General features: G+C 42.5%; 1 protein-coding gene across 7 annotated transcripts in view; it reads left to right on the forward strand.

The window, feature by feature from the left end:
* RARB (retinoic acid receptor beta) overlaps window positions 1-17421 on the forward strand; it is a 794145-nt gene that overhangs the window by 294833 nt on the left and 481891 nt on the right. The window contains exons 4-5 of one of the 7 annotated variants that reach the window (XR_016233331.1): window positions 476-545; window positions 618-813. The exons of 4 other annotated variants lie outside the window; for them this stretch is intronic. The gene's annotated coding sequence lies outside the window, so the exon portion shown is untranslated. Of the gene's footprint in view, window positions 1-475; window positions 546-617; window positions 814-16486; window positions 16904-17421 lie in introns of those variants that run through there. 2 more of the 7 variants (XR_016233332.1, XR_016233338.1) reach the window with 2 other exon arrangements.

Below are 17421 nucleotides of genomic sequence, written 5' to 3' on the forward strand. Positions count from 1 at the left end.
AATACCCTCCCTGGCATTTCATTTCTGAAATATCTTTTCACAGGAGATTGTCTGAAAGAAAACTGACAATTCTGTAACATATACTGTAATATATCCTGCATTTTGAGTTTGATAGGCTAAATCATCTCAATTTCTGTTGACTTTTATATTCATTTTTCCCTTTTCTCCTAAAACAACTTAAACTTCTGATTTGGATGTGTTTTGAAGACATGCACCAGCTTTGGTATTGCCCTCCCTCTTTAGAATGTCACACACTTGACCACTGTTTTTGTGTTAAACTCCTAGGTGGCAGGAATGAATATTTGCTGTTGCATTCTAACCTGCCTCCCCACAGATAGTAGGCAGCTGTTCAATGTTTTCATTATGATGATTTTAAATAAAAAGGAGAGAATGGGCTTTTGTAGAAGCTAGTGGTTATTTATACATTGGAGATCTTAAACCAAGATGCATAATTGAGACCATATTCATGTTGCAGAAATGATCCTGAGCTAGACATTGACCATCCTTTCCTTCCACTGCACCCCACCAAATGGAGAGGCAACATGGTAAGCCAAGCAGCTCAGATTTTGGTCCAAACAACAAATGCAGCATTGCCACAATGTTTGTAACCCATGCAGGTTCCCAGGCCTCAGTTCAGGTTGTGGATCTCCGTGATCCCCAGATGATCTGCACACTCTACAGGGTTTGAGAAGCACTGATTGACATGTTGACCTGAAAGTACTTTGATCACGTTTGGAGTTTCCTAACACCAGCCTCAAGTAGACTTGATGTTTTTAAACATACTCTACTACATTACACCTTGAACAAATTTCTGAAAACCTTATAATTTAAATAATCATTTAAACTTTAATGGTATTTTCTTGTGTTATTATGTACTAGTTTTATTTTCCTGTGTTATGGGTAATAAATAATATTCCTTATAAAACCTAATAGTTTTCCTAATCTTGTTGAATAGGAAATTGATATTCAGTATTCTTCGGTGGCAGGAGGGGCAAAGTCATATCAACCCAATGGTCTGAAAACTGCATGGACTGTAAAGCCCAATATGTATTTCCTTAAATTCTTTATTCTATAGACTCAGTCATATACTTGTGTCTAGGGAGTATCTATTTTGTGATATTCTTGATATTTAGTATCATTGGGAGTGTTTATTTTCATGTGGTTTTTGTCTTGACTTGCTGTTTATTTGGCAGTGAGTCACAGTATAAAGTGTTCTGTCATTTGGTTTATTTTTATTCTGACTTTTTCCTCCTTGTTCCCATTTCTCACATCATTTCCTTGTTTTTGCCCTTTTTGTATCTGTATTATCTGAACTGATGTGGTCTGGTACCAATTGTCTCAATTAGCAATTGAGCTTCTTTTATGCATTCTCTTAAATTCTTAGACTTGGATCCATTCCGTTCCCATTCTCTCTTGGGAGAGGCTGATAAGAAAATTAAATTACCACTGGGTACAATACATTTCTGTGTCACTGTAAATTTCCTGAAAGTCTAATTTTGTTCATATCTAGTTTATTTTGACAATCCTAAAACCCAATGTGTCTTAATAAACATACAATGGAAATATTTTTGGTTTGTTTTCTTATTGGAGAAGTAAAGTCTTAAATACAAGGGCTAAGAGAAAGATGCTTGCTTTATTTTGTAGAAAGAAAATAATCTGTAGTAACTTTTTTTACGTACAGCTTCCTGGTAATGTTTGCACTGTCACTTAATTATCTAATGTGTTTGCTTCCTGCAGTTCTGGTCATCTCCACCAAGTGCAGTCTATCAGAATCTTCCCACCGAGCCACTGCCCCAGATTGTCTCAGAAAAACCTGCCTTCCAGCTCAGGAGTAGACAACAGACTTAGGAAAGGATGTTGAGCTAAATAATAAGAGTTCCAGAAAGCTCACCCGTACCAGGCAGTGGCCACCGAGCCAGGAAGAAAGAACCCAGAGTGAAAAATGGGGAAGGTGGTTTGCGTTGGCCACACTCTTTCCCCCTCAGAAGGCAGAGCACAAGAGAATGTGTGTGAGTAATCTCCGAGGGTAGAAATGTATTTCAGGGCAGAAAGATCTGTCCTGGTCTCGAAGTGACCCATGTCATTTCTAGATTTTGCTTCTGAAGGACACAGTCCCCAAAATCTGAGAGAGAAAATGATGGCATGTAAAAGTGTTGTCTCAACCCAAACACCTTTTTACCTCCTTTGTTTCTTGGCTATATCCAAAGACTGCAACTTGCATCACTTGTAAGGAGGAGTGGGGGATAGGGTAAGGCCATGGTGTGTCTAAGACATTTGTGCTTAAAATCTTTTCTGTGCCACTACCCATCTCTGCATAGTAGGCAGAAGTACAGAATTCCGCCCTTGTGAAATGTCTACCTCTCCTGAATCAGCCCTGCTTGCGTGAAAGTCATGTTTACAGAAGTTGTGCAACCGGAGCAGGAATTAGTTCAGGCTTCAGGTTGATCCTTCTGCCACTGAGCTACGCTGCTTGCAACTAAGGGTTCTGACTAGTGTGGAACTCTTCAACGAGCCATCTTGGGTTAAAAGGCTGTTTTAGCGGAAGTAAAAGTGCTCAGGTCTATTTTCCATCATTTTAGGGAGGTTGTGATCTGAAAGATCCCTGTATATGTCAGGTAGGAACCTCTTGTTGGAGCTGATGAACAAACGGGTGTTGAAGACGAGAAATGACAGTGAAGTGAGGTCATCGTAGCTTTCCTTCTGTGATGGTATCGCGTGATGTGTGCATAGCAGCTAACAAGTGATTTAAAGAAATCAGTGAAGACACTGCTTTGTGACACCTGCATCACACAGAGGAGTGTCTGGCTTTGAGTCCTGTTTTGGCTTGTGATTCCAGTTTTCTGCTAACGCATGTCCTAGGGGCTTTTAAATCTTTTCCCTGGACACACATTGCGTTCCCAGTTCCCTGCTTTGACATAGCCCAGCCCTGGCCATTGTGGGCATTTGGGGAGTGAACTAACAGATGATAGTTCAATCTCAGTCTACCTACCTATGGAATAATTTTTAAAATATACAAAAAAGATGGACATGCTTGACACTAAGACCAGGTTGTGTTGCACAGGCTAAATAAACATGAATGAGAGGCTACCGTTGAGTTTGGCAGGTAACTGCTATCTTTGAATTCTCTGGTGGTTCTCTGTTCTCTGCTTTATCTGACACAGAAACAGAGCCTTCCCTTAAGTCTAAAAAACTGAGTATCCCTTGATAAAGAGTAAAGATCTCTGAAGATTAACTGCCTTTAAGTGCTGCATTATGCTGGGTGATTTATAGCAACCCAAGTAAGGAATCAGACTAGAAGGAATAAGCTTGTGTGACTTTTCATCTTCCCTATTTTTTGAATTCTTTAAAATTTATTTGAGAGGGACAGAGCTCCTATCTGCTGGTTTATATCCCAAATGCCCATAGTGGCTTGGTGGAGCCAAAGCTATGAGCCAGGAATTCAATCCAGGTCTCCCATGGGGGTGGTAGAAACCCAGTAACTAGAGCCAATACCACCTTCCAGAAGCTTTGGGAGCCAGAGCCAAGTATCACACCCAGGTGTTCTGATAGGGGATGAAGGTGTCTTAACTAGGATCTTAAACACCAGCTTATTCACCTGCCCTTTTTTTCTATTTTAAAGTGAAAGTATTAGGTTAAAAAATTTAATAAAAATAAGAACTTATTTCAAGGTTTTCATTAAATGTGTGGGTCTACCAAATTTATACCAGCCAGGAATTGTGTATTGGCTCTTGGCTGTTTCTGAGGTTTTTGGGTGATTTATCTCATTTAATCAACCAATATTTCCTGAGTGTCCATGATGTGCCAGCCTCCATACCTAGCACGGGCTGTGAAACAGTGAACAGAACCTGTGTACTCCCTATCCTATGGCATATTTAGGAAAACCTACTATCCACTAAATAATCATAATGAAGTGGAACAATCGATATTTCTGAAGTAATAACTGTTCCTAGAGGCATCTGACAGGAATGTATAGCCGAATCTTTGGAGGCTAGGAAATCCTCCCAAAAAAATGGAACATCGAAATTGAGAACTAAGTAAACACTGGCAAAGGATGTGCATTAGGAGTGCTACAGGCAATCGGGGTGATGCACAGATGTCCAAAAGAAGGGAAATGTAGACAGCCTCCCAGGACTAGATCAGTTTGCTAATTTTCGATTTTTCCAGGGATGTGTGAGGTCTGCTTGGGACTTTCAGTAATATCCTTAGGCCAAATGGAAGCCAGTGTAGGGTTTCCAGCATGGCTGAAGGTCCGAGAATAGATACCGGGTGGATTCCACGGGAGAGGGTGAGAACAAGCAAGTCACTGTAGTGGCCCAGGGCGATGCTGATGATCCACACCAAAGGCAGCGGCAGGGAAGATGCCAGGGGACTTGAAAGAGTTCACCAAAGAAGTATATTGAACTGTGTATGGATTTCTAAACATGTTCATCAAAATAAACTCTTAAAATTATTTGAGTAAGCCGGTGCCGCGGCTCACTAGGCTAATCCTCCGCCTTGAGGCGCTGGCACACCGGGTTCTAGTCCTGGTTGAGGCGCCAGATTCTGTCCCGGTTGCCCCTCTTCCAGGCCAGCTCTCTGCTGTGGCCAGGGAGTGCAGTGGAGGCTGGCCCAAGTGCTTGGGCCCTGCACCCCATGGGAGACCAGGAGAAGTACCTGGCTCCTGCCATCGGATCAGCGCAGTGTGCCAGCCACAGCGCGCCTGCTGCGGGGGCCATTGGAGGGTGAACCAACGGCAAAGGAAGACCTTTCTCTCTGTCTCTCTCTCTCACTGTCCACTCTGCCTGTAAAAAAAAAAAAAATAAATAAAATAAAATTTGAATAACAGAGAGAAGCCGAGAGAGAGATCCACTGGCTTACTCCCCAGATGTGTGCAGCAATCAGGACTGACCAGGCCAAAGACAGGAGCCGGTAACTCGGTCCAGGTGGGTGGCAGAGACACAAGTGTGTGATCTCACACTGCGCATGAGTCAAAAGCTGAAATGGAGAACAGAGCCCAGGGCGTACTGAGTGATGTCTTAACCACTAGGCCAAGCACTGGCCCCCAGGTACATCTTTAATTCTGTTTTCCATGGACTTCTTAAAGTGACCTCTTACAAATGGCTGGATTTGAAGCTGAATCAGCCATAGGAGTAAGTGGGAAGGAAGAGTTGAGGATGACCATCAGGATTTTAGTGGTTGTGATTGGATCGTTAGGGTAACAGGTCAATGGGGGGGCGGGGGGGGGGGGAAACCACTAAAGGAATGACTGGCTTCCTTCTGGCTTGGGGCTCAGAAAATCTCACTGCAATGTGTTATTAAAACCTGTTCAGTGTAACAAGAAAAAAACATGAAGTAGGTGGGAAAAGGAAAATGATGAGGAAAAGGTGAGATGGGACAGGGGCAGGAACACATCACTGAAGAGCCACCTCTTGTGGAGAGGAGGGTCACACACCAGACGACATGCTTTCTGCAGCACAAGGGAAGAGGGAGACATGATTCATAGTGTTCATAAGTGAAATGAAACCAGTTGCCCGGAGAGGCCTCATCCTGCCTGATATTGAGACCAAAGAGAAATCTCTCCAATAAGTTGCTCTGGAGACGACACTGTCTAATGTCCTGAGCAACATCCTCATTGTAAGCAGTGTTAACGTCCATCAGCCCTTGCTGCCCGGTCCCTAAGTGTGGACCAGTGCATCTGCCAAGACAAAATGAATTAAAAATCAATTCTTTGAGAAAGGCAAGCATTTTCATCAGCTTTGACCTAAAGTGGTCTAGATTTTTCACTTTTTCCTCATCCACCATCAGTACCAGGATGAAACATTTTTTCCTTACCTTATGTCTGTGGGCCTCTAGACTTTGATAGCGTGGACATACATACATTCTGTCTGATTTTTGGATGGCAGACTAGGAAAGACCACCGTGTCTGATGTATAGATGTAACTTTGGGGCACTCTGTATGTACATCTTCCGTCAGTGAAGGTTTTGAAAGATAGCGGCTAGATCAATAATGAGTTCAAGGTCCTGTTTCACAACAGGTATGCAAAGAAGAGTTTCTCTGTTTGGTCAGGAAATGCTAAGCCAGTGCTTTCTCAGCCGAATTGAGACAGAATTAACATCACCACGTGGAAGTTGGAGTGTTTACCAATGAGACAAGGCTCAGCTGAAGGACCCTGGTTTTGCTGAGAAATGAGTTACAGGAGTGGTCCCAGGCATCCCAAGATCCTCCCCAGGAAGTCATTTTGGGTGCATTACAACACAGACGAATGGGAAACAGTGTTCCCAGAGTTCCCTGTTTTAAGGCACAACTTTAATCTTTATCTCAGAAAAATTTTAAAGCAGCTATAACCTAATGCCCACTTTGGTCATAAAAAAATAAAAATAAAAATCTCAGTAAACAGAGTATCCAGAGAACAAGGAGCTTTGAGCAGTGTCATTTGCAGTATAGGCTGAATAAAAATGCAATTTGTTTAAAGTTCCTGTCAAAATTGTTACCAATATCCCAGGTTATTTAAGTCTAGGTACAATAAATCTTTATTATTTTTTTCATTACTACACCAGATGGCCAAGGATATGATTAGTTCTGGAATGCGACATTATTACCGGTGGATTTCAGTTTGCTGGCTCTCTAAGATTGCTCACAGAATCCAGGGTTTGAACTTGCTTGTACAAGGGAGGCTTGTTCTGCTCTGTGGTCATCTACTGAGTGTGAGCTGGTAAGGTTAAAGAGGAAGTGGTAAGGGAAAATGTTTTTGAAATAAATTTTCCTGGGTTCAAATCCCTGTTCTTCTGTTTTGTCTTGGCAAATTAACTAGTTTTTGTGCCAGAGATTCTTCAACTACAAAGTGAATGTAGTAGTAGTATATACTCCAAAGTTCTACAGGGAGCATTCAGTAAAATAAAATACGTAAGAGATCTCAGATTGGTGTTGGTGACGGACAGTGCTCAGTAAGTACTGGCTACTGTTACCAGCCTCAGCTGAGTAGTGTGCCCTGATTTCTATCCATCCCACAAATGTCAGCTGCTAACTCGGCCCAGCCCAGCGCCGCTAGTGAGGAAGTAAGCAGAGAGAGTATGCCTGGCCAGTAGTGAGGAAACTGCCTCCATATTGGGAACCCTGGCCATTCACTCAAGTACAACAAATAGCTACAGTAAACATTCAGATGGACTATATAGCTATAGGTGCTTATAGTCAGTGCCTGTATTTTACTGTTGAAAAAAATCAATGTTTACAGTGTGTAAAAGATGAGTCTGATAAGTAGACACATGAAATGAGATAACACATGAAGCTATGGAGAATCAGAAGGCAAACAAGGGCTGGAGGAGAGAAGAAGGGAGGGTTCGATTATTGTAGGAGCAAAAGGGAATTCAAGACTGCTCTCAGCATGAAGTTTTAAAGCCGCTGATCACAGAGTGCTTCTCTCAATCCTGACTACACAAGACATGAATAAGGTGTATGGAAAGGTATCTAGCAGGTATATGGAAAGGTATCTTTGGTCTGAAATTCCACAGCCATTCTTAATACTTGTAGCAAGGGTTGTAAACCCAAAAGTAGACAGGTATGGTAAAGAAGGAGGCCCAGCATCTGTAAGATGATAAAGAACAGCTGATAATTTGGACTGAAAGTTCCAGATGCGACACAGTAATGAGGACTGTGGGAAAAAAAAAAAAACTGAAGAGTACATGTGCGCTCTTGTTTTTAATGTCTATTTTCAGTTACTTAGAGCAAGCATACTTTCATTTGCTGATGGGCCAGGTAGAAGGCAGGAGCCCAGTAGTCTGGGCCTCCCACATGGAGTTAGAGGCCTAAGCACTGGAGCCATCTTCTGCATTAACACGAAGATGGATCACAAGTAGAGTAGCTGGGGCTCAAACTGGCGTTCCAGTAAAGGCTCAGGTGTCCCGAGGGGTGGTTCAACCCCTCGCACCACTACACCCACCTTTCCGTGTTCCTTTCAGAAGGGGCACCTGCTACTTAGGTCCAGTGAACAGTCACCGTAAGAGAAAGTAGGTGGAGGACGGCCAGGTCTTCAACTGGTAAAGAAAAACAAGAAAATGGTTTTTCAAAAACGTTTAATGTTTCTATTTAAAAATATCCATCAGTAACATATGAAATGCTTTGTAGGCCAACACTGGGCCAGAGAAAATGTATTTGTATACTCGGTCAAGTATAATTTCCTGAACATGAAGTTCAGTCATTTCATAGTTGATGTGAACTAGATGAAGCTACGTCAAAAAGTCAATGGAAAAAATGCATTAAAAGATAAGTATAGGAGCCAGCACTGTGGCATTGTGGGTGAAGCCTCACAATCCCATATGGGCAACAGTTCATGTCCCAGCTGCTCCACTTCTAAGCCAACTCTCTGCTAAGGCCTGGGAAAGCAATAGAAGGTGGCCATCCATGTTGGAGACCTGGAAGAAGTTCCTGGCTCCTGGCTTTGGATCAGCTCAGCTGGAGAGTGAATCAGTAGATGGTTCTCTCTGCCTCTGTCTCTCTGTAATGCTGCCTTTCAAATAAATAAATCTTAAAAGATAGTACAAACCTTTTCTGAAATCCATGCATACAAGGGGTGTACAAAAAGTTAGTGGAAAATGCATATTAGACATATGCATAGTAGACATAGAATGAAATTTTGCACCAAGGTAAGCTTACTTTGTAATCCCATTGCTGCACAGTTCTTAGAGTACCCTTGTATGTTAACCCCAGCCCTGGGCAAACTTTTTCATTCAAAATAGATCCTGTTCAAGAGTCCCCACAGAATTTTGGGAAATAACTGAAGAGAACCCAGAAAATGCCTTGAAGATTAATGAGACTTGCTAGCAATGTAGGGCTTAGTATCTTAAAGATTTACATCGGGACTCCTCGAGTCATCAGCCTCTGGCCAAATCTAGCCCTAGCCAAAGTTTTACTGAAAATGAGCCATACCCGTTCATTTAAATATTTCCCCTGGCTGCTTTCCCATGGGCTAAGCAGCATTGAATAGTTGCTACAGACACGTCTTGGCCTACAAGCCCTAAAATATTTAGTATCAGATGCTGTACCATAACATTTGGCCAAATCGATTTAAATAAGCACATCAACCAAAAACATGGTTATATACTTTAAGAAGTACTGCTCACAGAAGTGCATCTGTGCAAATTCGCGTGCGTGTGTGTAACATGCTGGGGGAGCTGGAAGGAGGGAGCAGCCCTGACTCTGGGGGCTGGAGAAGACTGCAGTGGAGAGCTGGACTGGACTAAGTCGTGAAGGGACGGTGAGTTCCTTAAGGGGAGAATGGAGAACTTGCAGGTGAGCCATGTTTGGGTCATGGAGAATAATTTAAGCTTATAGAGGAGAGAGGAGGCCCCATAGGGCTGAAGACTCCCAAGATTAAATTAAGGAAGCAATAGAGAGGACTGCTCACCTTGCTGGCAGTTTTCAGAATCTTGAGTTTCCTGACTTAGTGTTTTTTTCTTTAAGAGTTTCGTTAAGCTTCTAATAGTTTAAAATCATATGACGTTACACACTAAAAGGAAGATAGCAACCCAGTCAGGAAAAACACTGAAAATGCCACCCTAGAAAACTTGAGAACACTCTGTCTTTCATTTAAACACCTTGGACAGTAGATGTTGGGTTTGTCACTGCCCCGTCTCTCAGGGCAATGTGAATTTATTGTTCCTAAGAGGAGTTGACATGAAATGCATTCTGTATCCAGAATCATCATTTGATAAGAGAACTAGTGATGATAAAACTCAGAGTATTTAGAGGTTCATCATACTCTTTGGAGGATGTTTATCTTTAGAGGATCTTTATGTCTAGGAGAATGCTGTAACTTCCTTGCGTTTTCTTCTTCATTTTAGCACAACTTAGTTCAGCCCTCAGAGAAGTACTAGTATGCCATTCTCATTTGGCATGAAGTTTTCTTTTGTTTCTTTGGAAGTCATCCAAGAATTTAGTTACTATAGTAGTTAGGATGACTATTGTAACAACAAAGAAACCCAGAATGCAGGTAAGAGTTTCTGTGTCAAACCTCACACTGTGTTTATTTTAATGATGTCCTGTCTTTGGGAATCTTTTTTTTTTCAGCAGTTATGATTTTAAAAAGCAAGTAATGTGCAATAATCAGTGTTGAATGGGAAATGAGAGTGGAGGTATTTGACAAGTTGTGTGCTGCTCAAGATGTATAAATCTTATTAGCAAAGTATTTCTCAATATACATGTTTGTTTTATTTGAAGTGGCTAGTAGATAATTAGAATGTACTATGTATTTCAGTCTTCTGAAAGTAACTACTTTTAAACAGAGTAATTAGTTTTTTTCTGGCCTACAGGTGCTAGGGAAAGATTACTTCAAGCTAAGGGTGCTGTAAACTGGGAAAGTTCAGGAACTTGTGCCTTTGGGCGTCCTGGTATGCAGAATGCGTGTTGAAAGCTGGACTGGGGGGGGGGGGGGGGGCGTGTGGTTGCTCAGACTTAGACTGACAAACCGAGAACAAGTCTACTCTCTTGAAGGTTCCCACCTGGTACTGTGATATCACTTTATTCGTTTTTTTGTTAGAGTTAAAAGGTCAAAGGTGATGACAAGTTAGGCTGGAAACTAATGTAAGTGGGTAGTTGTTGGCCAAGAAGATACAGAATAGATTTTAGTAGGCATACAGACTACCCCACTAGCCACAATTTCCTCAAATATATATGAATGTATATATAATTACATACATGTGTCATTTCCTCACAAATCATCTTGGGCTCCTCATCGATCGTGTCCAGTCACTTTCTGGTGGCAGCAGCTATACCCAGTGTTCTTTGCTTGACATATGTCCTATTGTCTTTGTTTCCTTGCTGTACTCAAGTCTATCACACTAGTAGTGGAGGCTGTATCAAAGGTATTGGAGGGGCCTGCAGCTGGCTGGGATCCCCTATCAGAGTGCCTGGGTTTGGGAGGATTCTCCACTAGGCACATGGTATTCAAAATCAGCCCAATCCCTGTTCTTACGAGCATCCTAATGGGAGGACAGAGCCCAAACAAATCAAGACAAAAAATAAAATTACAACATGCATGAAGTGCTATGAAAGGAAAGTGTAATGGGTTATATCAGAGAGTAGCAAACAAAAGTCTAATTCTTTGGGTAGAACGTGTTTCTCTGAGGTAGGGGGCTTTTAAACAGCATCACTAGATTTAGATATTTTAAAACAAGAAGGAAAGACACAATCAATACTAAAAAGTATAAAATCTCTATGATTGGGTTTTATAGTTCACTCCTTTTGTCTTGCAAATTTTCAATGTGGAAACTTCTCAATCAGCAACTTTGTGTGGCTCTCTATGCACATAATTCAGGCCAAGTGTTGCAGGTATTCAATAAATACTTGTTGACTTAAATTGAACTTTGATTCTCTCCGAACTGTGATTAATAACCCTCTGCACAAGTCAATGTGGGGATACCAGCAGCACTGCTCCGAGAAACGTCTTGATTTGGTTTCCAAGCAGAAAGCTTTTGCATTCGGTCCTTGGAGGACTTCTAAGGAAAAGGCACCTCAATGGGGAGAAGCGCTCTTCTCGGGGAGGTTGCCCTCAACCCAAGGAAGGAGTGAGCTCTAGATTCAGGAGTCTGTCCACAGTCCATGCACTGCCCATTGCAAATGCCGTTGAGTACATAGATATTAGTATAATTTCTGCTGCTCCGGTGTGCCTGATCTATCGAAGTGCTGGCTCCTTTGCCTTTTTTTTTTTTTCATTAAAAACATCATAAAACATTTAGGGGTCTGTGCTGAAATTGCTGTGACCTCTATTTATAATTGAAGAAAGTAATGTTGCCTTTAAAAATATTACTGGAGAACAGTCTTTCTGACCACAAAACCCCCCACGTCTGCTAACTAGATTTGTGCAGATTTCCATTCTCCTGTGTGCAATTACAAATATGGGAAGCTAAGACCACTGGACGGGGACAGAATGCTGATGACAGAAAGCCCTTCAGATGCTAGGTTAGGGTTTGGGTTTGAGGTTTTCATTGCTGTCCCACTGAAAGCAATCTCTGTTTTTCAAGTTAACTAATGCTAAATCAGCTTGGTGCTATGTGCATTTCATCAAATGAAGGATGTCATCTCCAATCAGCTGGAAGGTGGCTGGGCCCTGCATGCCAAGCCTTAGTGTGCACAGGAACAGCCGTTCTGATTCAGTGGATCTGGAGTGGGGACAGGGAGGGGATAGAGCACCTGGGTGATGCAGTGCTTTGGAGCCCTAGCAAAGTCAGAGTGGTGACTTTGGTCTCTTGAAAGGCCAACTACATCCCTGGTCCGTGGAAAAGTAACTTCGTATTCCATCTTTCTTGTCTTGTACCTCTCCCGGGAAGGTGCCCTTTCAACCTCTTGCCAAGATCTCTCAGTACAGTAATTCAAGCTCTGCTTTTGCATTTGAGTCCTGAAGGCAACAAAAAAAAGCAAAACCGTAGTCTTTTTTTTTTTTAAAGAAATTTATTTTTTTATTTTATTTTTTTGACAGGCAGAGTGGACAGTGAGAGAGAGAGACAGAGAGAAAGGTCTTCCTTTTGCCGTTGGTTCACCCTCCAATGGCCGCTGCAGCCGGCGCACCGCACTGATCTGGTGGCAGGAGCCAGGTGCTTCTCCTGGTCTCCCATGGGGTGCAGGGCCCAAGCACTTGGGCCATCCTCCACTGCACTCCCGGGCCACAGCAGAGAGCTGGCCTGGAAGAAGGGCAACCGGGACAGAATCCGGCGCCCCAACCGGTACTAGAACCCGGTGTGCTGGTTCCGCAAGGCGGAAGATTAGCCTAGTGAGCCGCGGCGCGGGCCAAAGAAATTTTAATTGTTAAACTTGAAAGAACACATTCCCATCCACTGGTTCCCTCCCCATATGACTGCCACAGCTGTGGTTAAGCTTGGCCAAAGCCAGGAATTCAATCCCATGTGGGTGGCATGGACCTGCTGCTTCCCAGGGTATGTGTTTAGCAGGAAGCTGGAGTTTGGAGCCAGAGCTGGGAATTGAACCCAGGTAGTCCACTGTGGGATGCAGGCATCTTACTTACTAGGCCAAACACCCAGCCCCTGAGATGTCCTGGATGCTCCCTCTCCTTCACATCCCATTTCTAACGCATCATCAAGTTCTACTTGCTGCACTTCCAAAATACTCCCCATATCATCCTGTTCTCTCCCTCTCTACCACGCCAGTGATCAGATCATCACCATCTCTCACGGGGCTCCGAAGACACCCCTAACTCATGTTCCTGCTTCTACTTCCCACAGCAGTGGGGTGGTCTCGGCAGGGTACACACCAAACAGTCACTCCCCACTTAAAACCACGCAACAGCTCTGTGTCATCAAAATAAATCCCAGACCCACAACCTTGGCATGCGATCTGACCCAGCAGACATCTGTTGCCTTTTCCAGAACCCTCTCCCTCTTGGCTTTGCTCCAGCCCACGTTAGAACAAAGCACCTTCCTGCTTCTGAGCTTTGCATGGGTGCTTCTCACTGCCTCCTCCTGTAGCAACTCCTCCAAGCCCTGTGCTCCAATTTCTCCAATTGTCCTTATCACTCTCCAAAGGTGCCTCTTTTTGAATCCCTGTGTTGTGGTCCTTGTACCTTACTGGTTAAACTCCACCAGGACCTGGCTTGGGAGAGAGGAGGCAGGAAGTCCAGCTCTGTCTGTTGAAAATGTGCTCCATTTGTCAGTCTGTTTCTTGGTGCTGGTAGAAATGATCCTTTCTCATGTTGTATGCAAGACGGTGACAGAAATTATGATGTGTAATTTAAGAGTTTAGAAATATATTTTTACTAAGAGTAGTTCATTTCTGTTTTGCGTTTTACTAACGTCATTAACTTTTATTTCCAGAAACTGAAAGGAGTTGAAAAAAAGGCACCATTTGGGTGCATTTACATAAGAATGGCACTGCTAATGAAGTTTCTCAGATATGGAGAAGAACTCGCACATTCTGGTAGAGCTTCTGGCTAGGCCTGCTGTGGGGACCTGAATGGTCACTTTGGCCTTGTCACCTCCGCCAGGTGTTGTGGAGCACATGGAAGTGCTTGGCTCCCTTGGGTGTTTGCTGCCTGCCCTAGCCCTTCTGAGCAAGGGGTTTATTCTGATGAGAACATCCAAGAAAGCAGAAATCACTTGAAGCAGTTGGGTTCATCTTGACGTGGGAGAAGTGGAATTTGGATTCCTATTCCTGGTCTTTGCCTTCTACCTAGAAAAGCATTCTAAGTACAGGGGCAGATACAGGGCACAGAGTGGTAAAGTTCACACACACACACACACACACACACACGCATAGTTGAAGCATGGAGTGGGCCAGAGAGGGGGTCAGGGGAAGGGAAGCAGAGAGAGCAGCTCAGGGCCTCCTTACTCTCCAATGGCAGGGAGGGCAAACACCTCCTATTATGAGTAATGTGGTCACCTGGGAGGTTCATGACACCTGCGTAAAGTTGGCTCCCATTCCCTAGGTCCCAGATGAAAGTAAGTTATCCTGGGAGAGGGGCCATTCTGACAGACATTGGGTAGAATTACATGGGGGCAGGACCTTGTGGTTTGTGACCTACAGCTCAGCTAGCTACCTTATCCCACATCAACATCAGGAGATACAAAGAGTGTACACTTTGAATCTCCCAAGTCTAACTGTGCTGAGTAGTCATTAGTAATCTGACTCAGCAAAAGTGCATGAACCTTTCTGAACCTTCCTAGTCTCACGTGTAATGAGAAAATAAGAATCTCTTCTGAGATTGTGACATGCTACGGATTGCCTAGGCTTATACTTGATATAAGCCTATATAAACTTCTAATATATTGTTATATGTATAGTATATATCTAAAACATTTTTTATCTTGTGACACAGGGCCTATGCAGTTCCAGGAGGTGGTCTTTTTTGCAACCCATGTCATGGGCAAGGCCATTTACATGTTGTCTATGTGAATGGCTCCCCAGAGGACCCATTCAGGGGACATAATTTTGCATGGAGTATGATATAAATGGTAAGCAGGAGACAGGCCCGATTGAACCAGATGCTCAGAACAGTCCTCTCAGTGAAAAACAGCAAAATGTGCTGAGAGAGTTCCAAGTTAATCACAGGAAAAAAGGATTAGGGATTTGAGGAAATTTTTAAGAAGATCTTCAGAAAAAAAATCTAACATTGTGGTAATTGAAAATAGAAACCCAGTGGTTGGGGCAAGTACCAGATTAGAATCTGTCAAAGGGATAATTAGTTAATTAGAAGCCAAATGGGAAGAAATTACTTAATTAGCTGAAGAAGGCAAAGTGATGGAACAGAACAAAAAAGTAAAAAGACGTAGGGGAGCAGGGCAGAAGATCCAAGATAAGCTCAGATGAGGAAGCTGCAATATTTAGAAACATAATTTTAATTCACTATAGAAATTGTGAATGAGAATTTTCTGTTGGATAAATATTTTTTCTCCTTTTACTATTATAGCAGGTGCCTTTTTTACTTTAAAAGAAATAATCGATTAAAGCAAAAGACTAGTTTTGTGCTGGAGGATTAATTCAATCCATAGTTTTTGTCAGATGCTTTCTTAGTACTTGTGATTTTCAGTTTTCAAACAAAGATGACTTTTTCTTTGTCTTCAATATATATTTTAAGGCATTAGAACATATCTTGTGGAGAAATGGTTTCAGGGTTTCTTATGTTTATCAAACAAAATTTGGAGCATATGTATATAACTAGCATATTAAGAATTTGATAATATCAGTTTAATTTGTATTAAAATCCTTAACCCTGGTGCTGGAGTTGGGCACAGCAGGCTAAGCCACGGCTTGCTCTGCTGGGATACCCTATCAGCACTCTGCTTGAAGTCCCAGCCGCTCTGCTTCCAATCCTCTTTTGTGCTAATGTACTTGGGAAGGCCATGGAAGATGATCTGTGTACTTGTTCAAAGCTATCCGTGTGCGACTTCTCCGGTAAAATTGGCATACTGTGGTGTTGTGTTTCTGTTACTTTTTTTGTTTTTAAGAATTGTAGCCAGGATCGTAATACCCTAGTAATTACTTCCTGACCGTGTCTGTGTTTTTCTTCAGATTCTCACTGCCCTGAATTACAATTCCTACATAGCCTTTGATAGTAGAGTACTTAAAGAAAAATAACTTGGAAAGATGGAATTGAAAGACAATTTATTTTGGTGCAAAAAATTTTAAGTCTGTACTTTTTTTTTAATACTGCACATTTTCCTTGAATTTTTGAAAGAGCAGTCATACTTGGGGGGAAAATAGAATAGCATTTGCATTTTCTGCTCACTGTCAACACTGAAGGTTGTGCCACTTTGAGTTACTCTCCTGGCATCTTGGCTTTCTTGTAGTAAATTCTGTGAGGTCAAAGCACTATCTGAGTTATATCCCACAGTCCCATCTTTGCATATAGAAACTGCTTGATCTAGAAATTTCAGACGAACATCTGGACCATCTCTGCTTCCACCTCATGTAGCTTACCAATATGTCCCAAGAGAATCGGCAATATTTGTTAATTCTACCAATTTTCTCTTATTTATGTGAAATTAACCTCTTTTCCTTATGAAGAACAAGCCTGAAGGGAAAGTCGGTCGAGATCATAGGACGTGCCCAGAAAGCAAACCCAGAAGTTAGGAAAAGTGAAACACCTACAGAACAAGCCACATGGTGATCAGAATCCACAAGACCGGAGCCCAGGATGAGAAGACATGGTGAAGACCAGCTGCCCTCCCCCTGAGCACCTGATCATCCTGTGTTTAGCTTGAGTCACTCCTTGACATCAGGCTGTTCAGTGAGTTGGCCCTCTCTGCAGATATTGCACTAAAAATAATGGCCTTTGGAAAATAATCTTGGCATAGCCTTGTTTCTTTTTAAACATTTTTGATCAGATGTAGAGTTTTATAGTCACATTGTTTGCGAAATGCCTTTTCTGTACATTTTTATCATGGCAGTGTTTATGTTGCATGTCTAATTAGCTTCAACATACCAGATGAATTGTTTAAACCCGTCTGGCATGCTGTAATTTTTCAAAGTTCCTCATCTGCTAAGAAAAATATATTTGTAAAGGTTTTAGGTTTCCATGATGGCTCCTATTCAACATAGGAAATACTTCAAGGGGGCCAGAGTGAAACCATTTGCCAGGATGGCCAGTAGGAGAGGAGATAAGGCTGCAAACGCTTCTACCACTCTAATTTGAGTAGTTGTGCCAAGATCAGTAGTGTAACCTCTTTCCATCCACAGCTTCTCTCCCAAATGAAGAGAAATGAAACATGGAGCTGTGTTTCTCACCATTAAGAGCCCTGGATGTATTTGGGATGAATAAAGGCAGAGAAAATTGTGGGCTCTTGGAATAAAGGATAGGAAATGGGATGAGGGATACACAGAAGGTAAAGTTGGGGAGGCGGAATCAAGACCAAAGGGTAAAACAGGGTCTGATGGTTGTGGTTGCATTGAGAGCCGGTTCTTGCCTGGTCTAAAATCCTGTCTTGACATCACACATTGTA

This window comes from Oryctolagus cuniculus, chromosome 4 (genome assembly GCF_051225735.1).
Source record: "Oryctolagus cuniculus isolate XC-2025 breed Fujian yellow rabbit chromosome 4, ASM5122573v1, whole genome shotgun sequence".
NCBI classification, from domain to species: domain Eukaryota; kingdom Metazoa; phylum Chordata; class Mammalia; order Lagomorpha; family Leporidae; genus Oryctolagus; species Oryctolagus cuniculus.